The 10651-nt window shown below is 40.8% G+C and overlaps 1 long non-coding RNA gene across 1 annotated transcript in view; it reads left to right on the top strand.

Moving 5' to 3' along the window:
• Positions 1-10651, top strand: part of LOC117953531 — a 96649-nt gene that overhangs the window by 62161 nt on the left and 23837 nt on the right. The gene's annotated exons all lie outside the window — the stretch shown is intronic.

Genomic DNA, 10651 nt, shown 5'->3' with positions numbered 1-10651 from the left:
AGTCACATCCATCTTTATAGGATTTTTATTACGACTGTTGTGTCTGTCAAGAACACTTAGACCATCATCTATGATCTGTAAAATGGGCGTGAGCACTTGATCGCCTCAGATTTTGACTTTCAGTATGTACACCCACACATGGGCAATGGTCTTTTAAAATAGTTTCTCTCTGATACACAAAGCCATATGACAGGTTTTTTAACACCATGCTCTTCCACAAGAAAAGGCTTTGTCCCAATTGAAAAAGTAACACCTGATATATTTCAGTTTCCTTTTTTCTCTCCTCCTAGACTAATTCAGCATTCACATCATGTCAGGTGGAAGGTAGTGATGGGGAAAATGTTCATGGTTATGACATGTAAGCGTCCACGCCAAGATGGTGATTGCTCCCTGCTGTTTGATTTTTGAGTTGGTGATTTGGAGAGAGCAAATGATGTGCCTGAGTCTGACATTTAGGTTCAGTGAGTGATGGACTTTGATTGATATGGATCAGCTTTCCAGACACTTCTGTGCCATTTGCTGCTGAGTCATAGCATGTTTTAGATCATGGCCCACAACTTTACTTCTTTTGGTTCACTCTCTCCACTTTCTTTTACCTTGTTTCCGGTCACAGCAGGCAGCTGTTTTCACTAAAAAACTCAGATAAACATGTTGTACACAGTCTGCCAAGCACCGAACAGCAGAAAGACAAAGTTAACAACTAGCTGGTGATAGGCTAGGATAGAGTGACTTGCGTCTGGTTTGTCAGGTCTCCAGCAACGTGACTCCACATTCTGCTTCTCCATTTCTGCTGGATGTACATGTTAGCCAAAACATCTTAATGAGGCCATGGCGTACAGCGATAGCTATAATAGATTGTTTTGTATTTGTTTTTGAGTTGTACACACTGCCTTTTAAATGAGAGAAGATTGAGAAGGTTACATTTTTGAATGAAAAACTGTAGAGGAGGTAGGCCATGTTGATAGATATACCCCCTGACAGAATGAGCTACCATACTTTTAACTACCTTTTTAGATAAGGTATGCCATTCTAAGAGATATTTCACAACCGACAGAATGAGCCACCCTACTTTAATAGAGTTAAACCCCAAACAGTTCTTTATACAGTATGTATAGTCAATTTTATGAATAGGCCCAAATCCCTTTCTTTCAGAGGGCTTTATAGTATGTTGTTTTTTTGGTTTCTACAACTCTTCAGAAGAGTTGTATGCAGTGGCTGCTAGTCCTCCAGGTGTGTCCAGGTTGCATTTAGTTCTCTATTGCTGAACGTATTTGCAGGAAAAATGCACATTGCTATGCCTTCTATTCAAAAAGTATCCATCCTACAAAGTAAGTATATTCTTAAAAGCCTATCCGACCCAATAAATAAAAGCCTGTGTTTGTTTACTTCATTTAAAACCGACTTCATTTGGTTGACGTTTTATATGTTCTCATTTACTCGTTGCCTCTATCTCCATTATCCTTGCATATCTCTAGGGAACTACTAGAACTGTTGGGTCCTTGTAAATTATGGAGTTATGAATTGATACTATAAATAAATTGAATTGATTTGAATTGAATCTTTAAAACAAGGTGAATATTTTGCATGTAGTGACTGAAACAATTTGATGTTCTAGCAGAGAACTCCACAGAGTTCACACACACAGTTATTGATATGTGAACTGGGACCGGCCGCAACACAATTAGAAAGTTATGAAAATTGAGTTATCTCTCAATTACCTATTAATAACTGTAGCATAGTTGTAAGCATGATTGCTGTCCTATGCTTTGCACTGGCTGCTCTCTCTCCACGCCTATCTCTCAACCACTGCATCATCTCTTTCTTCCCCAATTTCTTCCTCCATTTCTCTTTCTGTGTCTCACTCACCCCCAGGTTCTCTCTCGTCTTGTCCCTCTCTCTGCTGGGTGAGTGTGTTTTGTTAGGGAGGGCTGATTCTTCATACTTGGCTGAGGCTTTATGGACAATAAAGATCTGATTTCAAAGTCCGGCAGGGTGTTGGGCCTGGGGTCTTGGCTCACAGCTTTAGTTGCCTGCTGGGAGGAGACACTGCACAGCCCCTAACCAGATGGCTATCAGCCCACATACAGTAGATTCACATTATACATAATATGTAATGTTCAAATCCTTGTCTGTGTGCCGCTTCATACACTACCACCACAGAGCCACTGATCTCCTAATATCCTCCAATGTCATAATTTGACATTGTATACTGTACTACTTAAAGCAAAACTCATCTCACTTAAAAGCTATTTCATCAGTGAATAAGAGACAAACAATACGCATAGATTGGTTTTGCATAAAAGGGGTTGATATTCCAGCTTGCTCTAAAATGTTGTCGTTTCCTTAAATGTAACTCGATGCTTGACTTTTGGAGTCTGTGCTTACAACTGCATTGCCACCCCATTACAAATGAAATTTGACAAAGAATAAGTTCAGTGTGGTACAGTAAATTACCAATTTCATCCCAGTTTTAATAATGAATTGAGTTGGGACCAGGTGCCAGGTCAGCAATAAATTAGTCCAAAACATACGGTATGCTTTGGCAGTGTGAGCGATTTGTGGTTAATGGGCTAAATGAACCATCACTGTGGTCCTTTAAGTGTCTCACTCCTCTCTGCCTCAACAGCCCCTGGAGCAAGAGATTCAGCGTCCTGCTCAGAGACACGTCATCAGGGCTAATGCTGGCCAACACAGGAGCGGGATCCAGAGTTTTCTGGTTTAATTGTATCCTCTCTACCACCCCTTCCCATGACGCTATGTTGGCCTTAAACAGCTTTGTGGTCAACTGGAGTCCCCTTAGTTGTTTATTCCCTGGCTGTCTCATCTTAATCACATAGCTCAGAGTGGAGATATGTTACGTGTCCTTCCAGCATGTATAATACATCTGTAGGGACTTAGTTCAGTGTTGTAAACGCCCTGATAGATACGGGAGCTTCACTACAAGCTGCCAACAGTGCATTTTTCAGTCATTACATTTTATCTTATGACATTGTTTTTGTTCTGTACAATGTTTGGTAGTAGAAGATGAGAAGGACAGGAGTATTGATATTTTGAGAAGGACAGGAGTACTGACATACATGATATTTTGTGACATTAAAAAAATTTGACTCCATTTCACAGCATAGCCATAGCCCCACCCGTCAGACCTTAATTTTAATATATTCCTAATTTTCCTAAATTATCATCCCTAAATTCCTACATTTTGCACATGGGCATGCTCATTCAAACACATTTATTTAATTTCATGCTGTTCACACTGATATAAACTCACACAGACACACCTGGCCTGTCAAGTAAGTTTCATAACACTGTAAGCATTTAGTTTCAAGACTGCCCTGGGTAAGCCATTTGGGGCCAAAGGGCAGTGTCAACCATTTTTAGCCATGCATAGCACTAGTGATGGCATTGTCGGTGGGTGAGTCAGACTGTGAACATAATGGTTGAGTATCTGTGATGTCACCCATTGGTTTGTAGGCTACTGTTGTGAAGCCATTTTGGCTGTTGCCATCTTGTTTTTTTGAAGCCAGAAGTGACCATAATTGACAACAGCTCTTAACTTAGGAACGGTATGACAGAAAATGTTGGAAAGTGGTTTTAAAACGTGACTTTTTCAAACCACGGTAAACCTTAAAACCTGTAACCAACCCATGCCTAGTGGATAGTGTTGTGTATGGTTTCAATGGGGCTGTGCTAAGCTAAACGTAAAAGAGGGAAAGTTGCAGATTTTTAACCTGCTGACGAAAGTCATCCAGTGGAGTTTTGCCGGTGGCTTGACAAAGACCTCTGGGTACTAGCGCCGTTGATCTGCATGCACACAGTAGCCTACACAGATCTGGTTGTAAATTGGCACACTTTCACTTAATTTAGCAGCTAACGCTAGGTTTGCAAGGTAGCCTACTATCGACTGGTGAATCAGACGTTTTAAGATAGATGGATTGCTATGAAATGTTGAACTTATTGATTAGTTCTAAGTAGCAAATGTTAGCTAAATGCTAACGTGCTAAACTAAGATGGTGAACATTATACCTGCCATGCCAGCATTGTCATTGTAAGCATGTTGCTCTGATAGCAGAACTCAAACCATTGAACTATGCATTACCTAACATTACCTTCCATACCAGCATTGCAATTGTGAACATTTTGCCTTGCTAGCATAGCTCAAATCATTGCTGTGCCTGAGTGACCTACAAACCGGACTCTGATTACCAAAAATCATAGCGAATATAGGACCTAAACTACCTGTACCCTAATACTGTGCCCAGCTCGTAAAATGTCATACAAGTCACAGTGGATTTATATCATCTACAGTACTGTTATATTGTAATGGCATTCTGTATTATACTGTATACTGCGTCATACTGTGAGTGGACAGTCTCATATGAGAAGGCTTATCTGTACAGAAAACATACTGAACAAACAATCACTTGCAATAACTTTTAGTATCCCCTTGGGTCTGACACTGATTGAACCAAACCAGCATTGGTCCGGGTTATGAAGTGTTCCCTCCCTCCTCCACCTAGGAAAAGCTAACAGGCCTAACCCGTGTCCTGCCACACCTATCATACACAGGCTACACACACATTCCCCCTCTCACACTGCTTTCATCTGGGCGTGAAATGGATTCCTACTGTCTGCCAGAATGCACCACCTATCTCTGGAAGGGATTCTCTTTCGCCCTCTTTCTCTTTTCCTGTCTTTCTTTTTCTGTACCACACGAGTACCCTTTTGTTTCCATAGAAAAAAAGGCCTCGCCCGCACTGCAAAGTCCACAAAACACATTCCCCGGCGTTTACGATCGAAAATAGATTAGGAATCCCTTAGGAGCTAATATTTTATATGACAACTTGAATTAGATTTAAATCAAAAACACATGACACTCCGAACCTTTGAAAAACAAACCGCAGTCATCCCTGGAATCCCCAGGAGAAAGGCATGTTCATGAAATTCCTTCATAACTGGCACACACACACACACACACACACACACACACACTGAAAGTGTGAGAGAGGTTGTAGTATAAAATATTGATACCTCCCGCTGCCACATGATTTTACATGTCCAAAAGCAGAAAGTCTGTTTTCTAAGACAGGAACTTAAGTTATGCAAAATGATGGTCTTGTTAGAGCAAGTAATGAAAGTAAACCCTGTTCCATGCAACTGAGAATGGCTGCAGTCTGTCAACAAAAACTACATAATTCTGTGTGATTCAGATATATCCTGCGTCTTTCCTCTTATAGGGCTGGGCCCGTGTCAGCTCAGTGACCCTATCATAATTGGACACACATTATTTGGATCATAAAAAACACTTGGAATCAACAAGCTGACAATTTATCTGGAAGAATAACTCTGCAGACAGGCAATGGCAAGGAGTTAAACCAGAATGTTCCAATGAACCAGCTACAGATTAGTTTTTGGTAAGATCTAACTTATGTCACTTGAAATGCCAAAGGAATTGGAATTGTTCAAGTGATCTCTGGAGGAATCTCCTCCATATTTGTACACAGGCAGAGAGTTTAGGAGAAAACACTTAGCTACATGGTATCTGTCTGGCGAGGCTTTATTTGATTGCTTTTTTAAATGCATTTCTTGTACCATATTTTCAGAGGATTATTTTGTTGTTTTAAAGGCAGAACTATAAAGAAAAAAGCCCATATCAAAACATAAGATTGGAAACATTTTTACATTCTTAGTTCACAATGTCAAGAACAATTCTAGACACATGAACATGCGGGTGATGGGATATACATTTTGCTAATAGGGTCATGCTATTCCACTGATATACAGGTGGTAGTGATGCGCCAGAAACTGCAGCAATGTGCAAATAAAGGCACGGGGTGGGGGTTCTGGAGAGATATAGGTCTGGCTGCATCAATTATCATTCTGCAATAGGGGGAAAACCCATCTGGCCTTTTTGGTATTTCTTTAAACCAACAGTTGCAGGTAGAAGGGGAGGAGAGTGCAGCGTGAAATATGCGGCCAATGGCAGTCTACATCAGGTGAGTCAGATAACAGGTGTATACAATGAGGTTACAAACGTTTTTTGTTTTTTTTAAAGTGGCTTTGCAAATGTTTTATGAACATTTGCATTCAACATATTGGTTAGACTTAAAGGACTGACCTAATGTGTTTTGGTGACAGTAAGTAAAGCTTAATTAATGAGCGCCCGTTATATTCAAGCCATTGCCAAATGAGTTGCTACAAAGCTAATTAAGACTCTCAGCTCCACTCGACTCTCTCGGTATTTCCAAGTATGGCTACGTTCAGAAGATTGTGGCGTCCGGTGACTTTCCCACACAGAAGCTTGAGTGAAGATAATTACTTCTTCTGAAGATACCATTGTGTTTTTTTAATTCTCTGTGTCCTCCTTGGCTACTTGCAACAGCGGGGAGGAGGAGTGGGGGGGGCGGGATCACAGAAGGCTGTATCATGTGGATGCACTGACAGTGTTATTGTCATTTCGTATAATTCCTCATGGGGGGGGACAAAAACTGTGCACAATAGCTTTAAAACTAAAGGTTAATGGGAACCCACAGGGCACATATAAGGTTTACATCCAATACCTATTGTCAGTTAATAAAATATGATAAATTGTTCCATATTGTACTACCCAACATTATAAAAAGTGATGAAATGAACTCCCTCTTAATGACTTAAGATGCTATTTACATGTTGAAATAATACATTTTGTGAGGAGTCTGCATGTTCTCCTCATGCATGTGTGGATTTTCTCCAGGCGCTGTGGAAAAACCCAATAACTCTTTTGCTGATAGAAGTTTTAATCTTATTAACTCTAATAGAAGCTTCACATAGTCCGCCGGTTTCATGGTCATGATACCAGAGAAACAATTTCAAATCTTCTGTTTTAAGTTCTAAAACGCAGTGTGATGAACTCTCCCAGTACAAATTTCCCAGTAAAGGTAACCGTTTGCACTGTTATTTTAAATCCAACAGCAGCCATACTTTAGAAAAGACGCGACTAGAGTCCACATGTTCTCCATATGCGTCACATCCATTTGTGAGTAATGATAACATCACTGCTGAACTTTAGATTTTCAGACTAGCTTTGGCCAAAGCGTGGTGTGATGTTGTTCCCATACACCGTATGTTTGTGTATACATAGATAGATGTGTGTACTGGCGTTTCACCTTTTTACTCACTTTAGCACAATGACGGTTGCTTTGTCTTCATGATATTCTTTTAATTGTGCAATGTTTGTAATCCAACTTCAAAAGTATTTTTCTTTCAAACAACCTCAACAATCTTAGTATGATATGTTATGTTTATGATTATGATATGGGTTGATTGAGCTTCAGAAAGGTATTATTTGCTTGCAAACAGGTATTTTGGGCTTAAAAGATTTAACACAATACGTTAACACAAACATATTTTCTTAAGAAAGGAAAACTGACTAAAATTTGTACTCACTCTTCCACTTCCCTCCCAAAACACACAGGGACACACAGCCAGAGTGACTGTTGAGTGTGATTCATCAGCATTACCGGCAGAACAGTAACTTTATTATAACAGATCTTATCCTCTCTGCCCTGCTCACCATTTGAAAGCTCTGGGTCTTTTTTTACTCTTTCTTCTTTGTCCAACTCGTGTCCAGAGGGCTTGTGCTGTTGTGAAGATATAGAAGGGGAACCAGCCAGATGGGTAACAAGCACACACACAAACACACACGCAGATTGTCTTGGAGATATGGGGTGCAGATGACTTTCAGATCCGCCTCCATACACGACTCTGTGTTTCACCATCCACACACAAACACAGAGCACTCAACACAGACACAGTGTTTTTTTCTTCACACAAGCACATTGGGGTATTGAACTTCTTTAACTCCAGTATCACAACCTATGCTCAGCACAAAAACAACCACAAGCTCAATAACTAACCAGAGTGAAAAAAAAACACCCGACCCAAACATGTTCAGCGAGCATTGCTAAATAAAAACAGTGCATATCCGAGCAAACGCCATGTATCACTGAATAAGTGAATCATTTTTTTGGATGAATGATTGAATCTGTATTTCCAGCATCTGAGAAACCATGATAGTGCTCTGTGCTTTAAAACAGATTCTCTGTTGTTACTATAACAAACCCACTAGTGACTAGTTCCCCTGTAAAATATGGGGGAAATTAAGCTCAGCTATAACTAGAGGCAGTGTGAGCTAGAGGCAAGTCAGTTTGTTTGTATATAGCACCATCTTGTGGGAATTGTTAAAAGCTGTTGATAGACACCGCCAACACAAGGGAGAAGATAAAGTTAGAGTCAGTCATTTAAAAAAAAATAGTTTTGCTAAAACAGTTTTCAGTTGCAAGACAGGTGTATACAAAGAGTTGAGAGGTCAGAGAGAATAAATGTGATTGGCTAATGATAACTGTAGGTTTGCAGGTTACTAGTTCATTCACAAATAAATAATCATGACACATGCCCGGCTCTGTGTATTTTGGGTTTAAAGGACTATTTAAAGTGTCGATTTTTGGGATAAAAGATCACGGAGTCACCAATTGTAAAGGGTTTGTAAGTTGTAACTAATGGCTTTATCATTTTATTATCAAGGTAATTCTTTTATAATTCTTTATTGATAAAATTGTAGCAAGTGTTATGTAAGAACTTTTGTGTTACCATATTGATAAAAGAAATCCTTACGACAGGTTTTTATCCTCCTTTAGGGAACTTTAGTTCCCTAATCCATAGGGAAAAACCTCTGATGGGTATTATGTCTGTTTGGGAAAAAATGTAATATAGACAGAATCCATGTGTTGTCAACTGACATACAGAACAGCAGACTGGTGGCTTATTTGAGACTATAACCCACAGGTATCTTTTGACCACCATGCTGGTATGGTGCTGGTGTGTGTGTGTGTGTGTGTGTGTGTGTGTGTGTGTGTGTTTGGGTGAGTGTGTGTGTCATGTTCTATAATACGTTGGGGCACCTCTATGTTACTGATGTCTCATGGAAGGTAAGTCTTCCCTAATCTGAAAGACAGGGTTTAGTTTTCCGCGGATCATTTTATTTAAGTTTCATTCTAGGCGCACCCTAAAACAAAGTAGATTGCATGCTTTGAAGTTGACAGTTGTGTTGTGTAAATGCTTTCTTGCAATCTGTTGACTTTAAGTGAAACACTGTGTGAAAGCATGGGCCTGCGCTGACAGCGACGGTGTTCTGAGACAGAAATGGGTTACATCACTGAGGTCCATCGGCTGTTTCTCATCGTCTGTGATGTCAGCACACCTCTACTGGTTTTCCTCTAAATCAAGATCTAAATCTTTGCAGTCCAGTGGGCAGATCCTCTATGGTGGATTTCACCTGCAAAAGTGTAGTTGCGCAATAACCGTAAGTAGTAGGTGTGCGTACTTTTGATAATATGAACGTAAACACAACAGTGGCCCCTCTCCCCATCCTGGTCACCAAAACAGAAAAAAAGAGGATGACCTGACCGTGTGCTAGTATGGCAGACCCATACAGCCTAAAACAGCTGTAAGGTTAACCCCACACCTCTCACCTTACACCAAACCACAGAGCAACACGGCTGCACTCGTTAACATCCAGTCTCTGACTGAAGGGGAGGTGATCTTCGAGCAGCGCTACAGGCTAGCAGGCTTCCCCCGCAATGTCAGGGCAGTGGGATAAGCCACAGATGCACAGACTAGGGAGGAGAGACACATGAAAAAAGCAGTTCGGATGGAGAGAAAATGATGGATGGCACCGGCTTAGATAGAGAAATCTACAGAAGTGTCAGGGCAAAGTTAATCTAGCTTTGCCAGAGCCTCTTTCAAAGCACGCTGGAGGAGAGTCTGGCTACTACACAAAGCATTCGGGGATGGGAGGAAAAGGTTCTCTGGTCTAATGGCATTTCTTTAAACTAATCACAAGTGTCTTGGCTGGTGCTAAGTAGAGATGTTCCGATACCATTTTCACCTCCTGACACCGATTCCGATACTTGTGCTGTGGGTATCGGCCAATACCGAGTACCGATACCAGTGTGTTTAAAAAAAATAAAAAAAAGATCATGCTGCACATGCATGACTGTGATATTATCATCATCATTGTGGTAAGGCCTGGCTCAGGTTTAACACTTTATAAAACATGAATAATACAGTAAATGGAAGCCCGTTGTCCATGGCTTTCTTCATGTTGCTAGCGTTGTCGCGCAAAACAACATGAATGTTGGACTTGTGGATTTTCCACTTTACTAGCAATTGCTTTGGCAATTACTGTGCCAGTATGTGACCCTCAGAACTCGTTGGCGTGCAGCACAGCACTTCGAGGGGTAAAGGTTGACTCTCTGTCCACCCAGTGGGACGTCAAACTTATCAAACACATGGGGCACACCTCGGAGCGCCAAATGTCCATGATAAAGCTGACTGCATGCACGTCTTTCAGCATACACGAAATGTGTTCCCTGTCTCGTATAATTTGGATAGCGCAGTTTCGGAAATATATTTACAACCTGGCAAACCCACATTTTCAACGACAGACAGGGGTTGGTAATCCAGTACAATAAACTCCCAAAACTTTGTTGGTTATCTTTGTTGCATTTTGGCTGTCTTTGGGGGATTTATCTTGTTGCTGGAGGGCAGTTTCCGGAGTTTACTGCTGCAGTTCGTCCTTTTTTCCCCCGTAGCTTTTGTAAATTCGTTGAGC

The sequence above is a fragment of the Etheostoma cragini genome, chromosome 11 (genome assembly GCF_013103735.1).
Source record: "Etheostoma cragini isolate CJK2018 chromosome 11, CSU_Ecrag_1.0, whole genome shotgun sequence".
Classification (NCBI taxonomy): Eukaryota; Metazoa; Chordata; class Actinopteri; order Perciformes; family Percidae; genus Etheostoma; species Etheostoma cragini.
The sequence above is the reverse complement of the archived record's forward strand: the minus strand, read 5'-3'. Positions and strand labels throughout refer to the sequence as shown.